The sequence below is a fragment of the Lissotriton helveticus genome, chromosome 3_1, assembly GCF_964261635.1.
Source record: "Lissotriton helveticus chromosome 3_1, aLisHel1.1, whole genome shotgun sequence".
NCBI lineage: Eukaryota > Metazoa > Chordata > Amphibia > Caudata > Salamandridae > Lissotriton > Lissotriton helveticus.
This window is the reverse complement of record NC_136061.1, coordinates 774,997,821-775,012,319: the sequence shown is the minus strand read 5'-3', so window position 1 is coordinate 775,012,319 and position 14,499 is coordinate 774,997,821. Positions and strand designations below refer to the sequence as shown.

Below are 14,499 nucleotides of genomic sequence, written 5' to 3'. Positions count from 1 at the left end.
TGTTCTTCGTTTGTTAAGCAGAGCACCTACACGTTTTTCTTTACTGTTTGCATTAGGGCTTCTTTCTGGAACGAATGGTACATCATTGTATAACTGACCACTTTCACTCAGTATAAGAGTATAATATCAACTCAGAATCTGCGCAACATTATTAATTTAAGATGGACCCAAGTCACAGTGCATGCATCTCTCTTCAGTTTTCACTGATTTGTTTATCACAAATAGTTACCTTCCCAGAATGTTCCCTAGAATGATTAGGATTGTTTCAGCACCACCATCAGTACCGGCAAGGCATGATTTAATGCAGAAGGTCTTTGATTAAGCCTGAAAAACATGGAAGACAAGAAAATGTACAAGAAAAGCATGGACATGGGTAGATGTTCTGTCCCTAACAACAGATAGGGGTATCTGTGTGGCAGTTTTTTAAAACCTCTGTTTGCCATAGCAGAAACCATCAAACACAAATCTGTTGGTCTGTTCTTGGTATATACACTATATTCACATGCGCATCATGAAAGTCTTTGCCAGTGTTTCAAGCAACATTGAGTAACCTGATTAAATATTGATTAAATACTCAGACACAAGGTTATGAATAGCACTGAAAAAAAGAAGAGGTAAATCAAACGAGTGGGTCATAAAAAAGTATGAAGCAAACTCTATTACATCTTATTTTGGAAGGCCTAAAACAATTCTTCAGCGAGCTGGTTAAGAATGCTTTTGCTTCTTGACAATGTTGACACTTTTATGCAGCTCAACAAGCATACAAGAGTTATAAAACAGAGGCCAATCCTAGACAGACCCATCATCACCTACCGGATCCAGTACATACTAGAAGGCTGTAGGTGTTCCACAAGAACAATTTACATAATAGGTGGCTTGATTTTGTAGTTGTGCAATAAAGCACAACAAGCTTCAAAGTGGCTGGAGATGCCAGATGGGGCTGCTGCTCGGCGTGGCCCTATTGGGGAACTACATCACCTGGAGTAGCATGCCCGAGGCTCCGTTGAACTGGTTAGCATTGCCATTTAGGACCGCTGGTTGAAGCGACATGCCTGGGGGCGTGGGATGGGTGTGTGTTAGCGGTTCCTTGAGGAGCAGAATGTTGAGTTGATACATGTTTACTGGGGGCGGCATCGAACCCGACAGGTCTGAAACATTTAACCTGTATTAGATGATTCACCATTGCTGTGTACTGGAACAAGAATAATGTTACAGTATGAAGAGAGGGCCAGTGATTAGCACGTGTGAACGGGAGAGGGTATAAGCAAGAACTGGACCGTAATTACAGTATTGTTTCTGGGATATGATGGACTGCTTTATTACAAACCAATAACAATCTGTTTACAAAAAAACACGTTTCAAACTGGTCAGACTTGAGCTGTAATGTGTGAGATTGCACTTCAAAGGCCACACTGAGATCACTTGCAGTGCTCTCAAAAGGAGTCAAATGCTTCAAGAAATGCGCAGCATCGGTATTCACAAGAGTAATCAAAGTGAAACGTCATAATGCCATGAGATTACGTTAGTAAAAATGAGACTGTGCCAATGGTTTAAATACAATTTGACAATTACACTTAAAACGTGCCAATGTGTAATTGCTAAGCGAAGATTGAAAAAAGAACTAAAAACTGAAAGGAAATAATTTATTACAATGCTTTAGGATCTTACTGAAGGCAGCTTTAGTGATTGCACACATCCTTTTTTGTTGCTTTGCATGATTGCTCCTATAATCTAAATAGATGAACGGTGTACCCAAGGATGTCTCAATTCCATAATTTTGGCTTGTGAGGAGAGTAGCCATTGACAGTGTTTGCCATTAAATAAAAATGCAGCTGGGCAACATTTCAATCTGAAGATAATATTGAACCCAGGATTTGCAGCATAGAGAAAGACCGTATGACAAAGTAATGACCAATTGAGTGGTTATTATAAAATAATACCATATCTTTTACCATTGACCACACTACAGCTACGGATCACAGTCAATCAAAAACATTAGCACAATCCTAACACGGGTGTCGCAAATCCAGCAAGACTCCCACTGAAAATTACATAAAAAAAGGCCTAGGGAGTAAAGTGCGTTTCTACCCTGCCCCATTTTCTTTTTTTTAAATCTTTTTTCTGTGACTCGGTTCTACCGAGTCACAAGATGGCTGCCGAAACATCCTGGTTTGAAGTGTTGGCAGGTAATCAGATCACAGCACAAGATAGGAAGGGGTCGCGGATCCACCACATCCCTATATATACCTAGAAAGTTCTCTAAATTTCTCTGCAATTACTGAAAGGATTTTCAGGAAAAAATCACAAAAATTCACTTCCTTGAACTGACATTTAACTTCCTGTCACATTTGGTAAAATTCCGTTCAGCAGTGCATGCTGTAGCCCTGTCTAAAGGTCCTATAGAGGTAACTCGAGGAAAACGCACTTTTTAGCACCCCCTGGTTCTTGGCCCCCTCTTAATGGTTAACCCCAAAATTCACAAGATAGCAGCAAAGTGAGTGTCATATTGATTTTGAAATTTTCATGAAGATTCTTCAAGTGGAGCCAAAGTTATGGGCAAAGCTAAAAATGCTTTTCCTAATGAAACTAGATCCTAACTATAACTACCTACCGGCGACTGCCAGAAGGTAATATATATATGTATATATATATATATATATACATATATATATATATATATACATATATATATTACCTACTGGCGATAGCCAGTAGGTATATATAGTTAGGATTGTTTTCCATAGGGAAATCGCAACATTCTATTGGGAATAACTTTGGCGCCGGTTGAGGAATCTTCCTGAAATTTTCCTTAACTTTGCCTCGTGGCGCTCCGCTCCTTCCCTGAAAGTTTGGGGGGGATTCGTCAAGCGGGGGCCGAGATAAAAGGGGGGTCCCAAAACGTGTTTTCCCATGTTAATTTCCATTGGCGGTTGGACTCACTTTTAGCCCGAACGGCTGAATGGTTTTCCACCAAACTTGGCAACATTGTAGGGACTGGTAGCCCGATGTGCCATTGCTATGTCTCAAGCTATGTGCTCCAGTGGTTTTTACGAAAATTAACTTTAAAAAATATATATTGGGCTACATTGGGCTATATATATATGTCAGAGCCCAAATGTAGCCCAATGTAGCCCAATGTAGCCCAATGTAGCCCAAAGATGCCCACCAGAGACAAAAAAAAACAAATGTAGCCCAAATATCAGCCAGATGTAGCCCAACTATAGCCCAATGACAGAATCTCCCAAAGTGTTCTAAAGAACAACTAGAGCGCTAACAGTCTTACTTATGACAAAAGTATGGCACACCTGAAGTCATCTTGATTGGAATAAAGTGTTAACACTTAACACATTTAATTTGCAAAGGAACAAAATGAGGGGGTTCATTTTGCCATAGAAATTATGATTAGTGCTGAAGAAAGAAAAATTAGGGCACATTTTGAGTGACTTCTCAAATCCTCTTATATTTCATTAAAAAAATTCTGATATGCAGTCTCCCAAGATGGCCACCAGAGACAAAAGAGCCCAAATGTAGCCCAAATATCAGCCAGATGTAGCCCAACTATAGCCCAATGACAGAATGTCCCAGAGTGTTCTAAAGAACAACTAGAACGCTAACAGTCTTACTTATGACAAACGTATGGCACACTTGAAGTCATCTTGATTGGAATAAAGTGGTAACACTTAATACATTTAATTTGAAAAGGAACAAAATGAGGGGTTTCATTTTGCCGTAGAAATTTTATATATATATATATATATATATATTCACTGAAAAAACCATAGGTTACACACCAGTTATAGTTAGGAATTAGCATTTAAAAAACCTTTGAAATTCACTGAAAAAACCATAGGTTTCACACCAGTTATAGTTAGCTGGAAATTTTACTCGCATAAAACCATTGAAATTCCCACGTTATAGTTAGTTGGACTCACTATAACTTGCACGTCTGCAATGCACTGCTGATGACGTCACATATTACATCACTCATGCATATATTTAAATATTTAAACATTACTCGCTAATATATGTATTCACTAAGATACACTTAATAAGCCAGTTAACCAATCAATTTTTTTTTTAAAACACTGAAAAAACCATAGGTTTCAGGCCTTATATAGTTAGGAATTAGCATTTAAAAAACCTTTGAAATTCACTGAAAAAAACATAGGTTTCAGGCCTTATATAGTTAGGAATTAGCATTTAAAAAACCTTTGAAAATCACTGAAAAAACCATAGGTTTCAGGCCTTATATAGTTAGGCATCAGCATTTAAAAAACCTTTGAAATTCACTGAAAAAACCATAGGTTTCAGGCCTTATATAGTTAGGAATTAGCATTTAAAAAAACCTTTGAAATTCACAGAAAAAAACATAGGTTTCAGGAGATATATAGTTAGGAATTAGTTTTTAAAAAACCTTTGAAATTCACTCAAAAAACTATAAGTTTTAGTGGTGTTATAGTTAGCTGGACATTTTACTCATACAAAACCAATGAAATTGCTCCTATATAGTTAGTTGTACTAACTATATTTCGCGCACCCGCAATCCACTGCTGATGATGTCACATATTAGATCATTCATGACATGGTCAGTGACATCACTGATGACATCTTAAATGACAGGTGAAAGGTTTTTAAAAAACTAATTCCTAACTATATAACTCCTGAAACCTATGGTTTTTTCAGTGAATATATATATATATATATATATATATATATATATATATATATATATACACATCAAAGTCTTCATCTGAAAATACCCATTTCGAACTGGATAGATGAACGTGGACCCAAAGTTCTTTGTGCTAATGCATTTATTAGTTACCTTGCATCGCCGCCACAACGCGTTTCAGCCCCTCCTGGGCCTCGATCACATGGCGTGTTGCGTCTTTTTTGCGCAATATTTAAAGTACCAGTGCAAATTAAAATCAGTTGATCACATAATAGACAGTGAAGATATACTACATCATGCCTGAACGTTTTACATGCTTTCCACCAAAGCGTCTATTTTGAGTGGCTGCATCCAATAAATATGACAGTTATAACAATAATAAATATCTGCTTAAATGCAAAAAGGACATCTTTGTATAGAATTATTTACAAAAGGACCCAAGATTCTACAATGGCATTTAAACTCTATGAAAACATTTGAAAAATGTAAAAAAGCTAAAAATGCCAAGATAAATACCAAAATAATATAGATAAATAGTCTTCAGATCCATAATGTCCATATTTAACTGTAATTATGTCATAAAATTCTGTCAATGCAGCTAGATCTATTCATTTACCTATTGGGTGAAAAACAGGATGTACATGTGCATGACAACGTTCATAAAAATACAGCACAAGTGGGCAGGTAATCACTTCATGCCTAAAATGAACAACAAATGTGTGCAAAAAAATGAAACATGTTACCCACTTAAGCCAGCCGGATCAAGAAAAGTGCTACCGTGCATAAAATTACAAAAAGAATAAATACCATCCTTAAATATGGTTAAATACATAAATAGCAAGGGAGATGATACACACTGTATATACACTTTATAAGACTTCATATTAAAGGAATTTCATTGAGAACCAGTGTATTAACAATTGGTCATAAAAACATGGAGTCACTGCATTGAGTCCTGCCGCGGTCTTAGTATTAAGCTCCAATATATATTGTGTTTCTAGTAAACGGAGAGTGCCTTCACGGTTTCCACCCCTTCTGAGTGGAGGAACAGAGTCTATCACAAAACAAGTGAGATGCAATGGATTACTTTAATGGCTCATCTCAAAATGCCTTGCCACAGGGTAGGCTTGGCCCTTATTTGTGATGGCTCGTATGTGCTGGAGTATTCTTTTGTGCACTGGGAGTTTAGTGTTCCCAATATATCTTAAGTGCAAACACAACAATGATGGACAGAATGTGGATCAATGTCACACATTCACCCCAGTCCAAAGATCTGGGCTCAAATCCATCGTTTTTCCACTCCACACCACCCTGGGTTAGACAATGGCGATATGCAAATCAGCGCTGACCCTGTGCCCCATGGGAACAGTCCAGTCCGAACTACAAAAGCCATGTCCTTCCCAGAACGGAAACAAGCATCCGAGAACCGGCCCGGTTTCGAGGTAACACCTCTCTTCAGCCCGGCTAGCTTGATTCCAGTGGTGTGGAGTGCCTGGGACTCACGTCTGAGCATCCCCAGTACACTTAGAGCGGTAACTGCAAACACAACAATGATGGACAGAATGTGGATCAATGTCACACATTCACCCCAGTCCAAAGATCTGGGCCCAAATCCATCGTTTTTCCACTCCACACCACCCTGGGTTAGACAATGGCGATATGCAAATCAGCGCTGACCCTGTGCCCCATGGGAACAGTCCAGTCCGAACTACAAAAGCCATGTCCTTCCCAGAACGGAAACAAGCATCCGAGGACCGGCCCGGTTTCAAGGTAACACCTCTCTTCAGCCCGGCTAGCTTGATTCCAGTGGTGTGGAGTGCCTGGGACTCACGTCTGAGCATCCCCAGTACACTTAGAGCGGTAACTGCAAACACAACAATGATGGACAGAATGTGGATCAATGTCACACATTCACCCCAGTCCAAAGATCTGGGCCCAAATCCATCGTATTTCCACTCCACACCACCCTGGGTTAGACAATGGCGATATGCAAATCAGCGCTCACCCTGTGCCCCATGGGAACAGTCCAGTCCGAACTACAAAAGCCATGTCCTTCCCAGAACGGAAACAAGCATCCGAGGACCGGCCCGGTTTCGAGGTAACACCTCTCTTCAGCCCGGCTAGCTTGATTCCAGTGGTGTGGAGTGCCTGGGACTCACGTCTGAGCATCCCCAGTACACTTAGAGCGGTAACTGCAAACACAACAATGATGGACAGAATGTGGATCAATGTCACACATTCACCCCAGTCCAAAGATCTGGGCCCAAATCCATCGTTTTTCCACTCCACACCACCCTGGGTTAGACAATGGCGATATGCAAATCAGCGCTGACCCTGTGCCCCATGGGAACAGTCCAGTCCGAACTACAAAAGCCATGTCCTTCCCAGAACGGAAACAAGCATCGGAGGACCGGCCCGGTTTCGAGGTAACACCTCTCTTCAGCCCGGCTAGCTTGATTCCAGTGGTGTGGATATCTTAAAGCATGAGGACACTCCAGCACATACACAGCATAATCCGTTTTACAATTTAATCTTTCACTGGTACATACTGGGTCTGGCTTGAAAGGGGTGTTTATTTCGTCTTGTTCTCAGCAAATTTGCAAGCCTTACATGACACAAACTTTGTAAAACCCTTAGTTGCCATAAGCCAGTTGGTGGGGACTCTCCTTTCTGGACTGTTCTTTACAAGGCAATTACCCATTGACCTGGCTTTCCTAAATGTCAATTTTGGTTTCTTAGACATACCAATACCTATGTCTGGATCACTCAATACCAAATTCAATACCAAGTTAAGTTTCTTCCTGATGGCTCTATGTTGTTTGTTATACGTTAATATAACTCTGCAGGGCGGTTCCAGTTGGCTTGACCCTTTCTGCTTATCTTCCTTATTTACAAGAGACTGATCCCTAGCGAGGAGTCTTGTTTTGTTGATAGCTCTGTCTATCACCACCGGAGCATATCCTCTTGCTAAAAATCTATGTTTGATGGTTTCCTGCGCTACATGACAATCCTCATCGCTGCTGCAAATTCGTCGCACCCGGAGCATCTCCCTATAGTGGATGCTTTGAATTAAGTGTTGCGGGTGATGACTCGTAGCATGCAGCAGCGAATTACCTGCAGTGGGTTTACGGTAAATCCTAGTGGTGATGGTCTCATCATTTATAAACACCTCTACATCAAGGAAATACACTGTGGATTTGCTGATGTTTGCCGTAAACTGTAGGTTTAACTTGTTCCTATTTATCTGCTCAATGAACTGAAGGGTAAGTATTTCAGGACCCTTCCAGATTAAGAATAGGTTGTCTATGTAGCGCAACCAAAGGGGTACATGTTGGTCTATGATGTGTTTAAAGTGCTTCTTGAGGACCTGCTCCTCCCACAGCCCCATATGCAGACAGGCATAGCTGGGCAAGAAGCAGGCCCCAATCGCAAATCCCCTAGTTTGTTGGTAAAGTTGGTTATCAAAGGAAAATAAGTTCTGCTCCAAAAAGGTGGTGACCATATTGACTAGCCTTTTATTATGCATGTAAAGGTATGCCGGTCTACGGTTTAGATAGTGTTCTATAGCCTTGATACCGTCCTGATGACAGATGGATGTGTATAGCGCAGTAACATCATAGGTATTAGAATTAAATCTGCACTCCATTCTATTCCCTTGATTTTTCTAAGGAAATCTGAAGTATCTTGAAGGTAGGAAGGTAAACTGTTAACCCACTCCTAGAGAAAGTAATCAATATATTTTGCGGTGTTCTCCATGATACTATCAATCGGCGAAATAATGGGCCTACCAGGGGTTTTGACTTCATTTTTATGAATTTTGGGGATGAAATAAAGAGAGGGGATTACTGGATGTTCCTTTTTCAAGAAGCGATATTTGTCATCACACAGTAAACCCCCACTCTTCCAGGCCATTATTTTCCCATTGTAATCATTCGAGGCAGCTTTGACAATATTAATGTTGCTCTTTTTGTAACATTCATCATCACTCAATTGGAGGCGAGCCTCCTCCATATACAGTGTACATGGCCCCAAGACAATGTTGCCCCCTCGTCAGAATGTCTCACAACGAGGGTATTGTTGTCTTGCAACTTCTTCATAAGCTGTATATAGCCTTGGTGTTGACGACTGCCTGTTTGGCCTGTGCAGTTGGTTGATTTATAGTCATTTCAACTCAAGTACCACCTGATCATGATAGACGTCTAAATTATCATGAAGCATTACCGGTTGAAAAACGGACTTGGGTTTGAAAGGTATTTTCACTATCCACTTAGTTACATCGTTTCTAATCCTAAATTGGTTGTTGCAGCTGTTTGTTCACCTTGCAGCATTACCAGATCATGAAATACGTTGACATCGCCTGCTGTGAAAAGGGATGGACTGCCCACAGTTTGTTGTCCAGGATCTGGTTGCTTTTTGGTCCGCAGTTTATGAAATTTTCGTACTTTTAGCTTCCTAATGAACCTATAAATGTCTATCCGAGTTTCTGAGTAATTAAAACGGCTTTCAGGGCCATAAGAGAGTCCCAATGCCAGTATTTGAATTTTCGCTTTAGTCAGAGTAATATCCGTCAAGTTAACAACAGTGTTGGAATCCACATTTAGTTCTACTTTTGTTTGCTGTTCCATCTTCCTCTCACTGCTTTTTTAGTTTGGCTGCTTTGCGTCGATGGCTGTGCATTCTTCTCTCGCTGCGCTTTTGGTTTGATCTCCTGTTGTTGTTTTTTGGGCTTTGTGCACACGAGGTAGTAGCGTGTCCCTTCTGTCCTGACACAGACATTCGACCTCCTGTGCCAGCGATAGTTTGGTAAACCCCACTCCTGAGGGTCCTGCCACCTCCCCCTCTGGTTCACTCTCAGGTGCAGAACTTAAGTCAGAGGCAGACGTTGACACCAAGGCTATTTCACCAGTGCCTAGTGCGTTTCTTTGCTGTCGGCCCATACACACTTTAGCTTTAACAACATCATACTTGCGGGCAAACGTGAAAACTTGTCTGTTCTGATAATCCATGTTATCGTCTTTTAATCATCTCTTCGTCTTTTCGAAGTCTTACATGCATTTCATCCCTAAGTCTTTTGATGTGGTCCGTTATTTCCAGTTTACTTATTTCTTCATTAAGATCCTCTATTCTGGTTTGTAACTTGATTCGATCACTTTCAGCATATTTAACCAGGATACGGACCAACCTGCTAGAGGACACAAGATTACATTCTGCCCATTCAGCCAGCATGTTGGAATCCATGTTCTCATAACTTGGTGCCAGTGTGATTGGTAAGCCTCTAGGGATCCTGCCCACCTCCCGATATCATGATATATATGTATGTGAGATGTCATCAGTGATGTCACTGACCATGTCATGAATGATGTAATATGTGACATCATTAGCAGTGGATTGAGGGCGCGTGAGTTATAGTGAGTACAATTAACTATAACAGAGGAATTTCAATGGTTTTGTACGAGTGAAATGTCCAGCTAACTATAACACCCCTAAAACCTATGACCTATACTCAACTTTTGGCGCATACACAACATGTACGTATTACGCTACGTGATGGTCGCGCAGTTCAGCGTGATGTCATATATGTGTTGGACGCGGTGGATGCGTAACACACGCGAAATTTTTTAGTGTCAAAAAACACATATATATATATATTTAATATAAATATTAAGGCAACACATTATCTGAGGTAATCATAAAAATAGTATTCTTTTACTTTTAATAAAGTTATATTACTTTTAAATGCAATTTCGCGTAAATCGCGATGGGTGCAAGCTGCGTTTGCACACCCAACGCGGATCCCATGTGACCAGAAAAAAAGACATTTGATTGGTTCATAATTTTTCCCATTGCAACTTTTGAAGGACCCCACCCATTTCAATCATTCTTCTTAGAGCTTCTTTGGAGACAGATCTCTTAGATGAGAAGAACTTCTTTTGGATTATTTCTTTTCTGATATTTTCCAATTTGACGACAAAATGGCTTCAGGACAACAGGACCATAAGAATCGGACCATTTTTCGGACAAAGAATTTGTTGTGTAACCTCCACCTCCAAAAAGACCTTCATCAGTAGTGTGGACGTTTTTTACCTACACTGAAGGACAAAAGAAGGTGAATGCCACAAAAGTCACCTGTAAAATCTGTGGTAATGTTCTTTCAAGAGGCAGTGCTGATAAAAAGTACTCGTGCGGCACTGCAAGTATGTACAAACATCTTAAGAGTCTGCACCCTGTTAATTTGTCTCGGGAGGAGTGTAGGAGACTTTGAGACAACCCTCAAACTGCAGTGCCAAGTACTTCTGCCAGTTCCTTTTTGCCAGCATGTCCGGACATACGTTCCGAATTTGCACACATAAAGATACACTGCATCAAGTGCAACCAACCTCTGTGCTACGGAGAGCAGTCTGTGGACTTAGCCTGTACAACGAAACCACCGCTTTAGACTTTTATTTATTTTTTGGCTGTTAGTTCCTGAGGTTCACTATTTTTTTTGTCCTTTTTTCTTTTAAAAAAACAACAAAAATATCTGAAAATTGTTCACAAAACTACAAAAAAAATATTAGAGAAAAAAACTAAAAAAAGTTATTTGCAGAACTAACTTCTCTAGTTGAAGAAAGAGCTATATTTGTATGAAAGTTTGTTTGAATGTATGCATAGTGCATGATTGACTGAAAGAATGCATTAGTACTGTATGGCGTATGTATAAGTGCAGATCTATAAGGAAGTACTGTAGCATGACACTGTTAGCTCTTTAGCTGCGGTGTGCTGTGGTACTTCCGAAGCACAGGGATGCAACATATGTACATAAATATATTGCAAGTCTGTGCTTCCCTCCGCACTGCTGTTTAAACTGCAGCCATGCGATGACACAGGCACCCTTGCACCATGGCGCAAGGATATCTGTGTCATGCAGAATTTGTTTTTGTGCAGGAAGACACAACTTCCTGCACAAAAACAATATGTGAAGGCATTTTTCTCCTTCAATGTATGCTGTGCATTTTAGCATACATTCAAAGAGAACAAATGAGGAGAAATGAAAAAAATTCTCCTTATTGTGCCTTGTTACACCAATTGGAGGATGGTGCAGTATTCACACACATGTCCTGATTCATGATTTCTAATAAATCTGTCTTGTTCTATGATTGTTCTGTGCAACCACGCACACCTATGGAACGCCCCTTCAACATAGGAGTTTGAAGCACTCCGTGCCCTAAAGCCTGGCTCACTGCATAAGTACATGCATACTGACTGAATGATAACAGTACTATAAGGAGAGACACTGGCTGAATTCATAATTGGTTGAGTTTTACTTTAGTGAATGGATTAGTACATGGTACTGAAAGAGTCAATATGGGATTGCAAAAGCAGTCACAGGGTGTTTACTGGAGTGTATGGATACTGACTAGGGAATTGCAGGCCTGAAACACAAGTGTGAAGGTGGTTAGACCACTACATGCATACTGCATAGGAGTTTGAAGCAGTCCGTTACCCTAAAGCCTAGCTCACTGCATGAGTACATGCATACTAACTGAACGATTATAGTACTATAAGGAAAGACACGGGGTGAATTCATAATTGGTTGAGTTTTACTTTAGCGAATGGATTAGTACATGGTACTGACAGAGTCACTATGGAATTGCAAAAGCAGTCACAGGGTGTTTACTGGAGTGTATGGATACTGACTGTTGAGACTTGCACCCAACGCATAGAAGTTGTGCACCAAACGCATTGCAGTCGCGCACCATACACGATAGGAGTCTGAACACTGAACGCGGCGCTGGGTGCGCAACTCCTAATTTTACAGTTAAAAAAAAATAGCCCCTATCACTAATTTCTATTATCCCCAGGCACCCCATCCCCCGGGGCTTATATAAAATGTTGGGGACCTTAGGGGAGCCCCAATGCCCCAACGGTCCCAGCCGGCTCCCCGCGTCCAACAGGAGCCGGCATTGCTTTTCCACATTGGGAGCTGCTAACATGCAGCTCCCCGTGTGGAAAAGCAATTTGGTTTGGATTTTGAAAGAGAGAGCAGGTTTCTCTGCTCTCTCTTTCAAAATCCAAACCAAGTTTGCTATGGGAGGGCGGGAGCTGTGAGACTCCCACACTCTCATAGCAAACAGCAGTGTCCCGGAAGTGGGCACCATGGGACACTGCAGGAGCCGGCCCTGGGGGGTGGCAGTCCCCAAGGCCCTCAACGGCTCCAGGAGGGGGGCCACGCAGCCCCCCTCCCACAATACACAAAGTCACAGGGGGTAGGGGTCCCCGGGGCTTGGGGGAGCTGTTGAGCCCCCCACTCACGTATTTTGCTGGGGGGGCCTGAGAGGCCCCCAACCATTTATTTTCAAAGACTCGACGGGTAGTGGGTGTTGAGCCCCCCACCCACGTATTTTTCTGGGGGGGCCTTGCAGCCCCCCAACCATTTATTTTATAGCCCCAGGGTGGTGGTAACCATAAATTTGATTAATTTTGCCCCTGGGATTTGGCCCCCCAGGGGCTAATTATTAAAGAAGCTCCATTTCTTTTTTTTTTTTTTACGGCAGGATCGATGCACCCTGCACCCACTTTCATGTTTTAAAAAAAATAAAAAATTGTGGGGCCCTGGGAGTCCTTGTGGGACCCCCTAAGCAGGTCTAGAGGGTCAGGATATTTCTACCCTACCCTTTTATACGTTTTGCACACTTGTTCCTCTGACTGCTTCAGCCTCACATCTACCGAGGCACAAAATGGCTCCCAACACTTCCTGGTTTCGAATGTTGACAACCACTTGACAGCCAATTAGCCTTTAGCAGGCGATCGGGACAGTGCACTTAGGGTACACTCAGGATGCACGGATCCACTGCGGCCATAGATATATATGTACATTTAAATGGCATATTCTCAGAAACTACTGAATGGATGTACAACATTTAAGCAAAAGATACGAGTCTGAACTAAAGACTACCTCTTTGCCAAATTTGGTGTAATTCCGTTCAGCAGTTAGGGCTGTAGCAGCGATGAACGATTCCTATGGAAAATTGCATGGGGAAAACACGTTTTGGGACCCCCATTTTTTCTCTGCCCCCACTCAAATGTGTGTATACTTGTAAAGCGCACTGCCACCCCATCTCGGGGCATCCTGGCGCTGTATACCGCTGTGGAACCCATCCTGGCTTTCACTGTGAGATGCCCCCTCGAGGGCACCCCCAAGGTGAGGCCAGGCATCCCAGCGCTGTTGGGGCCGTTCTGGAGATTAAGCAAGCTATTGCCCAGAGTTGCAGAGTGGGACCCATGATTAGAATAGGCACCGAGGCGAGAATTATCGAGTCCGCTGACATTGAGCCCAAGACCCTGCCGTGTCGGGAATCGAACCCTGGTCCCGGGCCTGACCTCTGCTTCAGGGTCTGCCACTTCTAACCAGTGAGCCACACTTCTCCACTTCACGAATCACCGTGAGACTTTCAGGATAGGAGCGGACCGGAGCTGGCCATTAGTTTTGAAAATTTCGTGATGATTCGCCAACTGGCAACTGGCGCCAAAGTTATTCCAAATAGAATGTTGTGGATTTCCTATGGAAAATAGGTCCTAACTATAACTACCTACTGATATCACATGATTTTTAATCTAATGTTTCTCTGGTGCGTAATACGCTTGGCCTAAACCTCTCGCTAATCATTATATTTTAGGAACTCCTTAACCTTTTTTATATATTTCCCCATGGCACAAGCTATATCTAGGTTTACCATTTCCAGTAACAGGTTTACTGCTTGCGACCTATTTTTAATATCATACTGTTTAAAAATCGGACATAAAAATTGTATTCGCAGTTCTAACAACTTCTGGCAATCTAATGTTAA

At 41.6% G+C, this 14,499-nt stretch overlaps 1 long non-coding RNA gene across 1 annotated transcript in view; it reads right to left on the bottom strand.

The window, feature by feature from the left end:
* Positions 1–229: 229 nt before the first annotated feature.
* The window catches only part of LOC144824744 (uncharacterized), a 281,446-nt gene continuing 267,176 nt past the window's right edge, over positions 230–14,499 (bottom strand). Inside the window, exon 4 of the long non-coding RNA XR_013609093.1 lies at positions 230–324. This is a non-coding gene — a long non-coding RNA (uncharacterized LOC144824744). The remainder of the gene's footprint in view (positions 325–14,499) is intronic.